The sequence below is a fragment of the Saimiri boliviensis genome, chromosome 4, assembly GCF_048565385.1.
Source record: "Saimiri boliviensis isolate mSaiBol1 chromosome 4, mSaiBol1.pri, whole genome shotgun sequence".
Classification (NCBI taxonomy): domain Eukaryota; kingdom Metazoa; phylum Chordata; class Mammalia; order Primates; family Cebidae; genus Saimiri; species Saimiri boliviensis.
The window spans coordinates 36,555,631-36,572,015 of record NC_133452.1 but is presented as its reverse complement, the minus strand read 5'-3'; the positions used below and the strand labels follow the sequence as shown (position 1 = coordinate 36,572,015).

At 40.5% G+C, this 16,385-nt stretch overlaps 1 protein-coding gene across 15 annotated transcripts in view; it reads left to right on the top strand.

Annotated features, from left to right (window-relative positions):
* The window catches only part of EYA4 (EYA transcriptional coactivator and phosphatase 4), a 322,772-nt gene that overhangs the window by 24,596 nt on the left and 281,791 nt on the right, over nt 1-16,385 (top strand). For 13 of the 15 annotated variants that reach the window (XM_010343018.2, XM_074397446.1, XM_074397447.1 and 10 more), the window contains exon 1: nt 10,931-11,320. The exons of 1 other annotated variant lie outside the window; for it this stretch is intronic. The gene's annotated coding sequence lies outside the window, so the exon portion shown is untranslated. Of the gene's footprint in view, nt 1-10,293; nt 10,408-10,930; nt 11,321-16,385 lie in introns of those variants that run through there. One more of the 15 variants, XM_074397434.1, reaches the window with a different exon arrangement.

The window sequence follows — 16,385 nt, the reverse complement described above, 5'->3', positions numbered from 1 at the left end:
CCACAGAAGCCAGAGGAGAAGAAACTTCCAATATGAGGCTTGTCAGCAAAGAAATGGTCTTCAAGTAGGAGAACTGAGGACAGGATTTGCCAGGGAAAGAAGAGAGAAATTTGATATCCTGAAACCCAGGATGAAAACTAGGAAATACGGTGCCACCAGGCCCTTGAGTTTCTCTGGACTGGTGTCCCCGGTGGCTTCTGCCCTGGCAGTTAAAAACATTTTGGAAATAGACCCAATTTTGGGGAAAAAAGTATTAGATGTTTATGGGTTTCTTTTTTACAAATTCAAAATTAAAATAGCTTCCTTGACTCTCTTGGGGATAAATTATCTATTTTTATAATTTAGACTGCCGGTTGATTTTTGTTTTTTCTTTTCCTCTCAGAGGTTTTAATCCAGAATATGTTAGTTCCAAATAGTCCAAATTCACTTGATAGCTTAGAGGAATACAATTACTTGGAGACTATAAATGTGAAAATTCTCAAGGATGCTCCTAGTGTAGGTAGATGAGGTAGCCATAGGTGTCAGTTGCTGTTAGCCCTTTGTCTCTACCCTTGATGGCGGTGCATGGGCTCTGCAGTGCGTCATGGGTTGTTGAGTGGTATGATGATCGCAGATGGTGACACTCGATGAGCAGAGAGAGCATGACAATGCAGGGACTCAAGGCAGGGAGTCTTCATATTTGGAGTACCTGGACTCAGATGGTGGGGTTGGCATTTGCCGAGAGTTTTGCATTTTCTCTGTTCATGTAGACAGAAGGAGGAAGAGATGTGTAAGCGACATATAAACTTATTCTTAGGTGTTTGCCAACTATAGGGTTTAAAATAAGAGGAAATTTTATGCTTTAAAATTGGTGAAGGTGAGGCTTTGGAAACCAGGAAACTGCTACTCCAGATGCCAGCAGGTGGAGCTTTCTAGGGCAGGAGCTCAGACTCACCAAGAGACAACACAGTTCCCCTTGGGAAGGCTGTCCCCATTCTTTCACTCTTGTATTCCTGGGTAGACCACTGCTTACATGAAGGTTAATGAGAAAGAAAAATGCTACACTAGTGTAACCACTCAAATACTCAGATGAGGCAGAACTGAGGAGCAATAAAACAATAGTCTCCCTAAAGTTTCATCTCACATGTGTACCTAGCACTTTAGAAATTAAAAAGTTTCATTTCATCTTGAAATCGCACTTTTAGGAATCATCTTCTCATTTCCGATGGGTAACTGTGGCTCACTTTAAGTTAAATCAACTTAGCAAGACACTGAAGCTGAAATGAGTTCACGTGGTTCAACACAATAATAATGAGTGCTTATTATGTTCCCAGCCCTACATGAGGCACTGTAAATAGAGAGAGGAATTAAAGGCATCCAACCCTAATCCTTCTTGTCTTAGTCTCTTTTGTGCTGCTATAACAGAAGAGCTGAGACTGGTTAATTTATAATGAAAGGACATTTGTTTCTTATTGTTCTGGAGGCTGGGAAGACCAAGAGCACGGCAGCATCATCTGGTTGGCTACTGCTGAGGGCCTTCTTGCTGTATTATAACGCTGGTGGAGGGCATCACATAACAAGAGGGCAAGAGTGTGCTTGTCAGCTCAGGTCTTTCTCTTCTTATAAAGCCACCAGCTCCATTATGGGAGCCCCACCCTTATAATCTTCTTTAATTTTACTTATCTTACAGAGAACCCTTTGGCAATCAACATAGGAATTTGGGGCTTAAATTTCCAACACATGAAATTTGGGGATACACATCAAATTCTGCCTCTGACCCCCAAAATTCCTGTATTTCTCACACATAAAATACATTCATTTCATCCCCATAGATCCAGAGTCTTAATTCATGCCAGCACCAACTCAAAATTCCAAAGTCCAAAGTCTCATCTGTGAGCCTGTGAAATCAAGAAAAATTTCTACTTTCAAGACAGGCATAGGGTACACATTTCTATTTGAAAAGGGAGAAATTAGCCAGAAGAAAGAAGTAACAAGCTCCAAGCAAGTTTGAAAACTAGCAGAGCAGACATTAAATTTTTAAGCTGAAAATAATTCAGCCGTAAATGAATTATTTGACCCCCTGTGCCACCTCCTGGATACACTGAGGTGGGTGTTGTGTCCTCGATGCATCAGGAAACCTCACTCCTGTGGCTTTGCTGGGCTCAGTCCACAGAGCTGCTTTCACCGATTGGAGATGCACATTGATTCCTGCAGCTTTCCCAGGGAAGCATTGAATTTTGCCAGTGGCCCCACAGTTCTGGGCTCTTGAGGACAGCTCCAACTCTGACCCTACACCTCTATTCAGCATTCCCCTAGTGAGGGCTCTCAGTATGCTCTGCCCCTGTGACGAGTCTCTGCCTGGGTCACCAAGCTTTTCTACAAATCCTTTGAAATCAAGGTGGAGACTACCATAGCCCCACAGCTCTTGCATTCTGCACAACTGCAGAATTAGCACCATCTGGACTCTGCTGAGGGTTACTGCTTGCACCCTCTGAAACAGTGGTATGAGTTGCATCTGGGCCAGCTTGAGCCCTGGCATGGTGTTACTAAGGTTTACAGCCTGTATTTTGCAGAGTAGCTGGTTATGTTGCACTTAAGCAACGCAAACCTGGGCAGTGAGCCCTTAACAGGAGTCCTGAGCTAATAATGATAAACCATTCTGCCCTTGTAGACCTTTGGGCCTCTCTGATAGGAAGGGCAGCTTTGAAGGTCTCTGAAATATATTTGGGCTCTTTCTCCGATTGTTCTGATGAACAGCCTCTGGCTCCCTTCTAGAAGTCTCAATTATTTTGTTTTTTTGTTTGTTTGTTTGAGATGGAGTCTTGCTTTGCCATCCAAGCTGGAGTACTATGGTGAAATCTCAGCTCACTACAATCTCCACCTCCGAGGTTCAATTGATTCTCCTGCCTCAGCTTCCTGAGTAGTTGGGATGACAGGTGCCCATGATCATGCCTGGCTAATTTTTGTATTTTTAGTAGAGACAGGGTTTCACCATGTTACCCAGGCTGGTCTCAAACTCCTGACCTCAAGTGATTTGCTCGTCTTGACTTTCAAAGTGCTGGGTTTACAGGCATGAGACACTGTGCCCAGCCCTCTCATTGTTTTTTATATTTTGAGGCTGCAAATTTTTCAAATTTGTATGTTATTCTTCACCCTTCATTATAAATTCTGTCTTTAAACCATCCATTTGCTCTGAATCTCATTGTAATTGTCCAAAAGTAACCATGCAGCATCTTGAACATTTTGCGACTTAGAAATTTATTCTGCCTGAAATCCTAGTTCATTGCTTTTAAGTTCCACCTTCCATAATGCCCCAGGACATGAACACAATACAGCTAATGTCTTCACTACTTTATAGCAAGGATGACCTTTGCCTCAGTTTTCAAGTCAACATACTACTCTCGTCTTCAGTTCCATCTGAGACCTTGTCAGAATGGACTTTATTGTCCATATTTCTAGAATCATTCAGGTCATGACAACTTAAATAATCTCTAAGAAGTTCCAGAATTTCTCCAGTCTTCTTTTATTCTGAGCCCTCACTAGAATCTCCTTTAATGCTCCATTCACAACAGTATACAGGTATTGATTGACTTAGGACCTATGCAACTTATGACCATTCGACTTTACAACCACAATCGCTGACCACGACTGCTCTGCATCTGGCAGCGCAAATGTTGCCCAGCTGGGCGTACGACAGTGCGGGCCAGCTTCCAGCAGCACTACCATCTCCGCGTGCACCATTTCAACTGTACATATAGCCTACTCAACTTATGACCAAATCGTGTTACGATCGGTCTGTGGGAACCAATCGTGGTCATAAGTTGAGCACTAGCTGTAAGCTTTTCATAGCCTGCTCCTCCAAACTCTTTCAGCCTCCATCCATTACCTAGTTTCAAAAACACTTAGATATTTTCATGTATTCATTATCAGCAATAGCCCCACTTCTCGGTATCAATTTTCTGCCTTATTCTGCTCTAACAGAATACCTAAGACTGGGTAACTTATTAAGAAAAAGTGTTATTTGAATCACTGTTCTGGAGGCTGGGAAGTCCAAGAGCATGGCATTAAATCTGATTGGCTTCTGCTGAGGGCCTTCTTACTGCCTCATAATATGGTGGAGTACATCCACTGACTCCCAAAGAGGGCAAGAGAGTACTTATCAACTCAAGTCCTTCTTTTTCTTCTTATATTGCCACTAGTACCATCATGGGAGCCCCACCCTAATAACCATATCTAATCCCATTATCTCCTAAAGGTCCCACCTCAAATCAACATATGAATATGGAATTTAAGTTTCTAATATATGAAACTTGAGGGATACATGCAAATCATAGCACTTTCCCTTCTTTTTCTAATCCAGTCATTCCTCTCTTGTGCATGTAAAGCTTTCTGTCTCAGTGGATTGTGCTCAAGCTCTCTTCTGGGTCACATATCCCAATCTTTCTGTTTTCTCTTTTGAACTTATAGACTGTTTTGAGATTGTATTATGAAGCTGAAATTGCTCATCACGGATCTCAAATTATAGGACACAAGCAGACCACTTCATCTCTGCTAATGTGGAATAGTACAAAACAAAACATGGAATTGTAGAATACAAAAGAGAGACAAACGTAGAGGTATAGCAAATTGCCCAAAATGCTACATGATTTGGCGTTCTTGCAAAAAAGATTATATACTGGAGAAGTTTTCTCATCACACTGGATGTTTGATGATGTATTGCAATCAGGTTATAAGCTGGAGTATTTGAACATCCTTCACTTAAGCATCTAATTTTTTTTTTAAGAAGGATCAGCAAGAAAGTCCTCACCAGAGGCAGCTCCTTGGTCTTGTATTTCTCAGCCTTTATAAGAAATAAATTATTTTATAAATTACCAAGTTTCAAGTATACTTTTAGAAGCAATAGAAAATGGACCAAGACAGGTGGAGAGGCTGGAGAGGATGTTCAGCTTGAGATGCTACCTTGACCTGCAGGTAAAGATAACCAGGATTCTGGAAAGGACATTTATGTTCTTAAGTCACCTATTTAGAGGTGAAAGAAGAGATGATAAATGAATCAAAGGAGAGACCATTGTGAAGAAAAAGAAGAGAACCTGTGTCTAGGTCCATTTTTGAATGTCATTAATAAAAAAAGAGGTGTGAAGCACTGGCTTATGGCTGTAATCCCAGTGCTTTGGGAGGCCAAAATAGGAGGATTGCTTGAGAGCAGCAGTTTGAGACCAGCCTCAGCAATATAGTGGAACCTGTCTCTGCAAATATAATTTTAAAAAATAAGCAGGCCTGGTGGCATGTGCCTGTAATCCCAGGTATTCAGGAGGTTGAGTCCAGGAGGTTGAGGCTGCAGTGAGTTGTGATTCTGCCACTGCACTCCAGCCTGCATGACAGAGTGAGACTCTGAAGAAAAAAAAAAAGAAAGAAAGAAAGAAAAGAAAAAGAAGGAAAAAGAAGCTCTGTAGGATCTCAAGTAACAGCAGTCACAGGGAATAGTGAAAGTTGAAAAGGAAGTTAACAGAAGATGGCTGTCAATAATGCCAAATGCTTCCTGGACATCAAAGATGTTGAAGATTCAGGAAAGACTAATAAGAGACCACTGATGATCCCTTAAGGAGAGCAGTCTCAGTAAAGGAACAGGAACAGAAGTAAAATTTTTAGGGTTATGAAGAGTGACAAAGTAGATGCACTGAGGGCTGATACCTTTTTTTTGAGAAAGTTGGTGGTGGAATAAAGGAATCACGTGAAGAGGAAAAGTCATTTTAAGGTGTGTTGCAGGTGCTGAGAATATATGCCCAAAATAGAAAAACATTGAAGAAATTGTTTCCAAGTGTACTATTAAATATGGTGGAAAGAAGACACATTGAAAAGCTTTCATTACACTTTTCATTGGTATTATAATATTCTTATTCAGAAGTATTCAGTGCAAGCAGATTATTGCAATTTATCAGTGTTCCTAACATTAAGATTTCATACAATTGGTCCTAGAGTTAACTATGCCAAATGCATTGCATTAGAAGCATCAAATCAATTTATTTGTCTGCTATAAAGTCAAATTCCTCCTTCCACCAGTCACTGATTTTTATATGTAGAGACTTTCCAATCACAACTAGTGGACATTTTATAAGGATATTATGATAAACATGATAAATGTATTATGAAAAGAGGTTAATTAGAGATTTCCTATTTTGAAATGTGGGTGACTATGAGCCAATGATTTCAAAGGGACAAGAAAGTGATATTGTTCATGTTTTGACTATTATTAATATTTTAAAATGTGCATTCAAAGTGCTTGGGAAATCTGGATTGATTAGTATGCCAAGTAAAATATTGTGTGAAGTGAAAATAGAAAAAGAAATTACACATAAGTTGTTAGAATATGAAAGTAGCATACATTGGTAGGAATTCAAAGTGAGACAAAATATAATGTAACCAAAGGAAAAAGAAATTGGACTCATTCTTATATGTTAATGAGACCACACCTGGAATAATGCATTTAATGTGGGATACCTCTAACAAAAATGAACATCTAGGAAACTGGAAATAGTTCAGAGACAAGCAATAAGAATGATTACCGGTTTGAAAAGACTGAACTGCCAGAAGATTAAAAGGCCTTATATTTGTTTAACGTGGCTAACATGACTTAAAAGTGAGCATGATATCTGTTTATAAACATCTGAAGGCTGAGTGTAAGCATGGAAGAAGGAGTAGAGTTGCCTAATATGCTACTAAAATGATTCAACTGGAGAGAATTTTCAAGAGAAAATCTAAAAGTAAATATAATGAAGCCGTCTCCCAGAAAATGTGCATTTCCTTTCTTTTAGAGGCTCTGCCAAGAATGAGGAAATTTAGCAGGTCCCCTGAAGATTTGATTTCCTCACTTTCACAATCTAGTAGAAACCTTTTTAAGCTTGATCTGTCTGCACAAAATTACTCAGAAAGTGTGTTTATTTATAGATTTTAGAAAACCAGCAGCACAGGGCTCTAGATTCTTGGGCAACCATGTTTTATCTTCATTTGTTCTTGTAGTCTGTCATCAGTAGAGAGGCAGATTAAAAGACTGTTCAACCTTGTTCATATTAAGCTTGGTATTTAAAACTCCATACATCCAAAGCTCAAATGATTTGGCTTAGGTTTACTAAGAAACAACTGAATTATTGTATTTTTGAAAAATTGTGTATACTTCCAGCTGGAGTTCATAGATATACCAAAAGGTGCTCAAGAGATTTATTTTGGGATTATTTCTACAAGCATCCAGTCCTCTGCATTCTTTTTCTGTAAATGCAGTGTTTTATTCCAATTTTTAGCCTAAAATCTGTTCTTATTAAAGTGATGACCTGGCTTTTCCCTTAAGGTTGCTTTTAAATGAAATTAAAACAAAAATTATGTTTTGGATTATGAGCTCCTAGAGCACTTTTGTTTGTTTGATTTGACTTATACAAAATCTAATGCCAAAATAGAGCCAAGCACATTTGAAAAATAAACAAATGGTAAATGGTAACTGCAGAGGCATCCCACCCCAGAGAAGTTGGTTGAGGGAATTGCTAATAAGTGAATCTTGTATTTCCATTGATTTTCACTATAAAGTCATATATTTTGTATCTCCCCACTCCTCCCAACACATAGGCCTTTTCAGATTGAGTTTAACATGTACAAATATTCTGAGAGCCTGATTCATGTCATGCAGGATCCACTGGTGTTTTTGAATCACTTCTAGAATCTGGCAGCAGGTCTCTGACTTCAGTTTCTCCCATTGTTCTACCTTTTAGCCCTTTGAGTTTCTCCCATTGTTCTACTTTCCCTCTCTTCTTCCTTGTCCATAGAACTTCGTTGCAGTACTGGGCTAACAGATGCTGGGGAAGGGTAATGAGTAACTGATACAATATTTAAGGAAAGTAATTTGCTTTTTAACTATGTACTCATGAATTGTTTGCATTTTGCCATAAGTAAGACAGTAAGCAAAACAATAAATAATACATGAAGTTTAAAAAGATGCGTCAACTTCACAGACTTCAAGTATATTTTAAAGAACAATCATTAACTAAGCACAGAATTTAAAAAGTAATACCTCAAAGTAACTTGGAGTCACCATTTTGTTCTGGTAAGGAGAGGGGAGGCTTGAAAATGTATCTTGAAGAGCCCGAATAACATATGGAACGTAATTCTTTATACCAATGTTTCTGAAACTGTGTGTGAGATAATTTTAGGTGGTACATGAGAAATAACTTTTATTTCTACAACATAGTTTCCTTTGCAAGATTATCTTCTATTATTAGTTTTCCATTTATAGTGACTATAAAAATGCCCTTTATCAGATAAATTTATTTAATAAAAATAGATTATTTAAAGATACATATTAAGTCAATAATATTATAGGTGATATGGCTACAATTATAAAAGTGGTACTCAATGTAAATGCTGGAAATAATGCCTCATTTAAACAAACAATACATTTTTGCCTTTATAACCCTAAAATTCTATTTCCTATGTTAAACTTATTTCAAATGTGGACTGAAAATATGACCTTTTATCTCACTCCTAGTGGTGTCCATGTTAATGTGTATATTTAATATAACTATTAGAAGGTAGTAATATGAAGTCAAATAACTAACATATTATTCTGGGTTTAAAAAATAATTTCTGTTCATGTATTCTTATCTAGATGTATAAAAAGCTATGCAGGAGCAAAATGACCTTGAAAGCAAGGTCAGTGTAACTGAAAAATCTGACTTTAGAAGGGTACAAAGACACATGCTAAAAAAAGTCAACCTGCGTTTATGTTAACATGCTATACTAAAGTATGAATTTTTATTTTATTCAAATTATGCATCTCCCACCTTTTTTTATAGGTGAAACTAGCATATAATATTTTATGTCAAAATGAAATTCAAAATGTTGTTGCCTTTTGAGGACAGTATTAAATTCATAATTGTACTTAATTCTTACATGATACTTGCTATAGCCATAGAGAATTCTTAGACACTATGATTCACAAAATATTTAAATTGCATATTTGGCTTGTAACATATTACATATTAAAATAATTACTGTTTTTCTGAATACCATTAATATTAACAATAGCATCGCAATGACTAAGAGTGAACTTAAAGACTGGTTTGAAACTCAGTTCTGCTATTTATTAGCAAACTTCTATAAATTCTGAGCCCTTAGTTTTCTCACATGTGAAATGGAGAAAATAAATCTGCAAAATTAATTAAGTCTGCCCATTGATATTTTTCTCTCCAGTGTATGTTAACTGGCATTCCTCCTTAGGCCAGAATGTGCTCTCAACCATGCTCCAAATCCCCTTTGTGCCAAACCCACTGCCAGAACCCTTTCTACCTTGAGAACCAGAAAAGGAAACATTATGCCTGGCAATGCCTACAGCTTCCAAAATAAATCTGCAGGAAAGAACACCCAGTAAGTGATGAGAGCAGCAACGACGGCCTTTATCATTTTAAATTTACAACTCCACCTTTTCTAGAGCCTCTTAAGCATTGTAGATAATACCCCACTCATTAAAAAATAAATTGTAACCGTAAGTGTTCAGTGTTGATAACTGCTTTTGAATTGGACAGTGTATCAGTTGTGTAAAAGACCAACCTGAAGTTGAGGATGAAATCTTTTTTCCAAAGCTTTTTATAACGTAACTTAGTGAATAATATATTAAAACTAAACTTTCTTTGAATGGGAGTAATTTCAACGGGTTAATCTGTAATCTCTTAGACCACTCTTAGAACTAAGGTAATGTAGAGGTTGCTTGTTGTATCATAGGCTTTGTGATTAGAGACCACTGGATTTGTTTTTGGAAAAGTTACTCATGACTCTTAGGGCTTTGGTTTCCTTATCTTTTATACCGGCTTAATAATGACCAAAGTAGAGTTGTCATGAAAATCAAATGAACTCGTACCACAAGTGACCAGTACAATGAATTTATCAATAAAGTAAAACAGTTCTTATCAATATGACAAAGAAGAGGCCGCTAAAATAGACAATAGGTTTTTGGAAGAGGTGATTATATGGACGCGAAATTTATGGATTATTTATGCGGTCTACCTCTGCTGTGTCCCCTGGTTGTAGTATACACACATGTGCGTATGGAATCGTAAATCCTATGTTGGAGCGTAATGCATGCGGCTTAGGCACGAAATGTCATTTCAGCAATGTGCCTAGGGAAGCTCTGACGCTGCCTTGGAATAAGTCGTTTCTGCTTGACCTTTGGGCGTCTGGGAGGGATGCCTATACCTGCACCCAGCACTGGAAGGGGCCCAGGCCCTTCCCAGCACAGCCTATCCCCAGGCTGCTTAGTCCTTCATAACATACATCTCTACGGAAAAGGGTATTTCCTCCCGTCAGAAAAAGCGCCCCAGTCTGGTCTGGGTTAGTTTTTATTTCACGTTGTTGCAAGTAGGCGAAGTCCCTTCAGTCTCCTCCCCTGGGGTAAGTGGAAAGGAGTCCGGCAGGGGGCTCGCAGTGGCCTGCACAGGGGAACTGGGTAGCCAGAGAGTTCCAGGCAATTCCGGGGGCTGCCCCACAGAAGCAGGTGGGGATCCACAGCGGTTCTTTCGCTCAGGGAGAAGAGCGCGGCCGCGGGTCCCTCCCCTCAGCCTGGAGGCTGCAGCCGCTCGAGCCGGCCCGGGTGGGGGCGGGGTGGGGGTGGCGCGGAGGGCGCGGAGATTACAGCGGCGCCACCCGGGACATCCAGGCCCCAGAGGCCCAGCGCGGTCCCCACGCGAGATCGCCAACGATGACAATAGGCCGTCACCCGAGGTCGAATAACAACGGAGTGGGTCCCCCGCGCGCCGCCGCCTCCCGCGTCCCTGGCGGCCTGCCCCGCGGCCCCCGGCGGCCTCCCGCGCCCGCAGTAGCTGGCGGCGACGTCGCCCCCGCCCCACCTCCGCGCGCAAGTGCGAGGCTGCCCGCGGCGCGGCGCACGCTCCGGCCGTTCCCCGCTTCCGCGCAAAACTTCCACTCGGTCCGCGTGAAGTTGTCGCTGCCTTAGAGAGGGGAGCTGAGGGAAGAGCCGGGGAGTGACGACGGCGGCGGCTGGGCGCGCGCTCTCTTTTACTTTTCTTCTCCTTTACCCTCGGTCGCAGTCGGGGTTTGGGCTCCTCTCCTTCCCTCCTCCCCCACCCCCCCGGAGCCGGCTTCTCTCCCCCGCCCCGCTTCTCCCCCGCTTGTGTACGCTATTTGTTGTGGGGTGGCCGAAGGGGATGTCCTGTTTTCACCAGAGGCACAGCGCGAAGGGAAAACTTCGACACTGGAAGGAAGGAGAATAAATACTTAATTACGGACGCACGGAACCGCGGCTGGGACAGACACTTTGGGAACCCGAGGCGGTCCAGGCTACGAGGTGAGTGTCCCGTTCTTCCGATCCCCGTCCCGGGGCTCCTGGGTGAGCCTGAGTTTGGAGAGCCCCCAAACTCTCCGGGAAAGTGCTCGAGGCTCCGCTGCGAACGCTGAACCGTGGGGACCGAAGACGCGCAGCTGGACGGTGCGTTGGCGCCGGCGTCCCCCGGGGCGCTTGGAGGCCGGGTGCCCCACGCCTCAGGGCCCGGGCCGCTAGGATTGCAGCGGTGCTCTCAGCCCTGGAGGACGTCCCCACGTCCCAAGGGTCCCCTCGGAGCCGGCCTGTCCCTTCCTGAGTCGGCGCGGAGCCTGAGCGTAACAGAGTTGGTCGCCCCTCGCAGTCCAGCGCGCCGCTTCTACCTGCACCCGCCTCCACCTGGCCGAGGCGCACGCGTCGGGGTCTCCCCCACATCTTGCCTATGATATGTATTATTTTCTGATGACCCTAGATGGCCAAGGCTCGAGGATGCTGACCCAGCGTCCCTCGGAGGGTCCCAGGAGCCTGGGCTTTCCCGATGCCGGGTGCGTGTGTACTTTACAGGCTCGCGCTCTAATCTCCGGGCACTGATCGGGCTTTTCAACAGCGGCGATCCCACTTTAATAGTTTTTATGTGGCGTGGACTGAATGTCTCCTGCAGTTTGCCAGGGTCCGTGAAATTAGAGGCGCGTTGTCAGAGCAGTCGCGTTCTTTGGCTCGAGTAGCGGGTGCCCCATGGAAGGCTTATAATTTCTCCAAAGGAAGGGGTCTGGATGGGGAGAGCAGGTTTTTCCCTCCTTCCAAGCCTGCTGGGTCTGGGGAGGCTGTGGGACTTGATATGGTTTGGATTTTTAGCGTGGTTAAGCGGGGTTTGGAAGTAGACGTGTGTGTGCTCGTTTTATTCTGCGCCGCACAGCAACCCGAACTTTCGATTGGTAGCACTTGAAAGAGTTTTCTCTCTTTGTCTGCGAGATTCGGAACAGCTCGGACCGATTAGGGAATTTGCGGACCGAGTCTGGTGGCAGAGTTGTGGCAAAGGCGGAAAGCTCAATTTAATTTTTCCCATATCTTCCCTGCTTGGGGGGACAGTGTCTCCCTTCACTACCACCCCTCTTTCTTCTTCCTATGAAGAAGAAGGGGTTTGCGCCGAGTGAGAGTGTCCGGGGGAGGGTGGTGTGGAGACTGTCCTCCCTCATCGCGTCCCCTGCGCCTCTACTCATCATCCCCAGCAGTCCAAAAGAGTCATTCATGAATCTTAACCTGAGGGCAGAGGAGGAAGGTGCAGGTCCCTCTGCCTTTTCTGCCAAGGTGCAGAATAGCACCCGGGCGTGTGTTATGGTTCCCGAGCAGTTCCACGTGGAGCACCTCTGTGTGCGTGTGTGTTGTGTACTTGATCTGTGAGGAGGTAACAGGAGTCTGGTGTTCAAACCCAGTGGGCCGTTGGCCATTAGTTTGCTTTCCTGGCTGTCATTACAGACACTTCCAAAATCTGATACCTAAGAGAACCAACAGGTTAGGTTTCACATTAAGAGCTCATACTTAACAGTTTTCTTTCTCCCTTACCCCTTTTGGCTTGGCACCCTGGGATCAACGTAATTGTTGGAGTGAAATACATCTCGTGGAATATGGCATTTTGTTCCTCTTCTCCTCTGCGGCCACTTTGTGAACCCTCGGGCGTTTGTCAGTTTCAGTGCGGGCTCCTGCGGGATTTAGGTGGGAGTCTTAGGAGCGTTTAACAACCGCGGGCTCCCTATCAACAGCTTCTGAAGTTTCACTTACACGTAGGTGACTGACAGGACTAAAAGTTGACCATGGTTTTTTTGTTTGTTGCGTTGTTTTTGTTTTTGTTTTTTTTAAACCTCAGGGCAAGGATTGCACTTGAATTCCTTTCCCCGGTACAATTTGGTTTTAAGCAGAATCAGTGCCTTTTTTTTTTTTCTTTTCTTTTAAAATATTGTTGGCAAGCTTATACCTGAAGAACCAAAAACTAGAGGGGGCAGGAAGAGAATCCCAAAACAAAATATTTGATATGTGGTATGGGGCGTTTTAGGAGACTGCATTCAAAAACATTTGTGTATTTTTAAAAATAACATTATCCCAAGAAATATAAAGCAATAGTAACAAGAAACAAACTGTTTTTGGAGCTAGACTGCCAGAATCTGATTTTTATGGCAACAATATCGAAAGCAGATATAACTACCCCCACATTTATTGTTATAAACCGTAAAAATACTTTGTTCCACCTGATTAAAAGTTGTAACTCATTCAAAGTTAAACTGGTATTTAGAAATGACTGTACAAGAATGTTAAAACTTTTGACAGCTACAGCTTTGAAAGCAACATAATTAGATTTGTTGGAAACAGTTCTTTTCCATGATTATTAGGGACATGTCCTTGTCTTTCTTCATAAGTAAAGGTCTAAAATCAATATGGTTTTCAAAAGCCTGTTTTCCTTTATAAATTTCCTGAAAATAGTATGTTTCAATATTTAAAGGCCATTTGTAACTACAGGTTGGTTCACAATTATAACTGAAATAGGATTTACTCCATTGTTTTATTTTTATTAGTATTTATTGAGATTTGAATTTCTCATTTCCAAAATAAAAAGTTTCACATACATGTATATATTCACAATTAACATTTTTAAAGTAGTGTGTTCAAGTTTTAAAATTTTAAAAATCTTAAGATTTGTATAAAAAAGAATGATTGTATAAATATCATTAATTGTTAAGAAAAATAGATGCTGAATTTTAGAGGCTTTCTAGAAGCTGAAGAAAAAAATTTTCTGCCTAGAAGTTTCTTTTTCGAGGGGTGACTGGCAGATGAATTCTTGTCATTTTGCTATAATTTATTTTATTTTATTTTTTTTAAGAAGCCTCTGAGTTAAAAAAAAAGAAAAAAAGAAAAACAAGTTATCTATTTCTAAGAGTTTCCTTTTTATTTATGTTGTGCTTTGGGGTGTAAATAAATTTTACATAGCCATGGGAAATAGAGTGTCCAGTTTCATGTTTTCAATCTCTGTTGTAAGCTCTAAATGACTGGTGTCGTGTCTAAAAATATATTTATATGGCTTGATATTTCATTTTTAAATTTTATGCACTGGAATTAGATTATTTAGAATTTTTAGAAAAGCAGAATGGTAGAAAGACCATGACTATTGTCATAAAAAGTTAGGATGTTAGGAAGTTCACATTCTAACTTTCAAATAATAAAATTAAACTTATTTTGCCCTACAAAACTTCACAGTTTTTATACAGAATTCAAGAATAGGGGAGATAATCTTTTTCAAGACTTAGTTAAGTCTTAAGTACTTTAAGAATGCAAATATTTATTTTGTTTTCTCATTATCATTTTTTTTCTATTAGGTAAATGCAGGAACACTGGACATTCAGTAAAAACAGGCCCCTCTTTATAAGGAGTTTATTCACCATAGTTCTGTATTGCAGCTGCTGATCATATTTCATGGAGCTGTTAAAGCACTTAAAACCTAAATTTAGGTACTGTCTGGTTGTAAATATTTCATATCACTCATTTAAGAAATAGAAAAGCGTGCTATCAAAAGTAGGAGACGTTTTGAATCCTCTCACTGAAGAGCTGAACAAAACTCTATCAAAACACCTTCTTATTTTTTCAGTGAGAATATAATCTTGACAGTTTCTTTTTCTAAATGGTTATTATTCTTACATATACTGAATGCTAAACTTTTATAATGTGCCTCCCTATAGAATATCTTAAACTAATATATTCAGAAATACAGTTCAGGGATTTTATTACAATGGTTACTAGGTGAAGGAAATCAACACCGGGGGAATGGGGTGGCATTGCAGTGTACCTGCTTCTCTCATGAATTTTTCCCAGTGAACTAAGAAATGACATCCTCCTTCAGGCATTTGCCCTGGAGATGGGTGAGATGCAATGGTGTAATGAAATTGCAATATGTGTAATACTGCATCCTGTAGTTCGATGTGTTTTAATGAGGGGGACACTGCATATTTATTAAATCATTCTTGGAGCCAAACTTGGTGTCATTTAGCCTGAACTTAAGAGAAGAAAATGATCAAGAGTTACACATTAAAAGGCAGTACAGGCAACTTTGATTGCTTTTAAGAGGTTTGAAGACTTTGTAAACATTGCTGTCACTTACTATTGCTTGTGCAACTGCACATTCATATATGCCTTGGTGATATGTCATTTTACTCTTGAAGTTTGTGATTCTTGGTGTTTCTCCATCCATATTTTCATTAGTATGAGAGAGTGAAAATGAACACCACTATTCTTACTCCCCTAACCTCTTCCACATCTCCAGAAAAAGAGATGAAACGGATTAATTTAAAATGGAAGCCATTTTGTGTTATCAAAACCATATTTATAGAGTGGTTCGAGACAGTTTCAGAGAGTGCACTTCTGAGTCTCACTGTAACCTTTTTCGTCATTGAAAGGTGCTAATTGATCTTAGGGCACTGACATAATAGTATAGTTTGATATTTGAAACCTTTCAGAGTTGGTCTGGCCCTTTTCTTACCCTGAGATTTCAATGCATGGATGATGAAGAAAGACACCATTCTAAAATATCAGAAATTCTCATTTTTTTCAGTATGAAGATGTTTTAATACAGCATATTCATATTTCTAAAGCTTTTATTTACGTACAGTAAGTAAATTTATTTTAACATACTTTCGGACTATAAGAGAAAGACCTATATGTACGATCGTGTTAGAATTGTTTACATTTCTTTTCCCCGCATAGGTAATTTATTTAGGTTATAATTTTTAGGCAAAGTCTGATTGCTATTATCACATGAATATTTTCAAAGTGAAATTGCATTAAACCAATGTGGAATAGCTCTCATATCTGAGAGCATATTTTCTTGATTATATCCTAAAGTGTATTTGTAAATAAAAGTGGTTGCTTTGGTCTTTAGATAGTTGCAGTTTTGCTGTCTATTAAGTCATCATCATTGTTACTGTAATATTGATCACTATCACCATGATAATATCATAGCTAGCATTTACTTAGAATTTCATGCAAAACACTGTTTTAAGCATTTACGTGGATTAGCTAATTTTAATCTTAACTATGCCATAAATTTGAC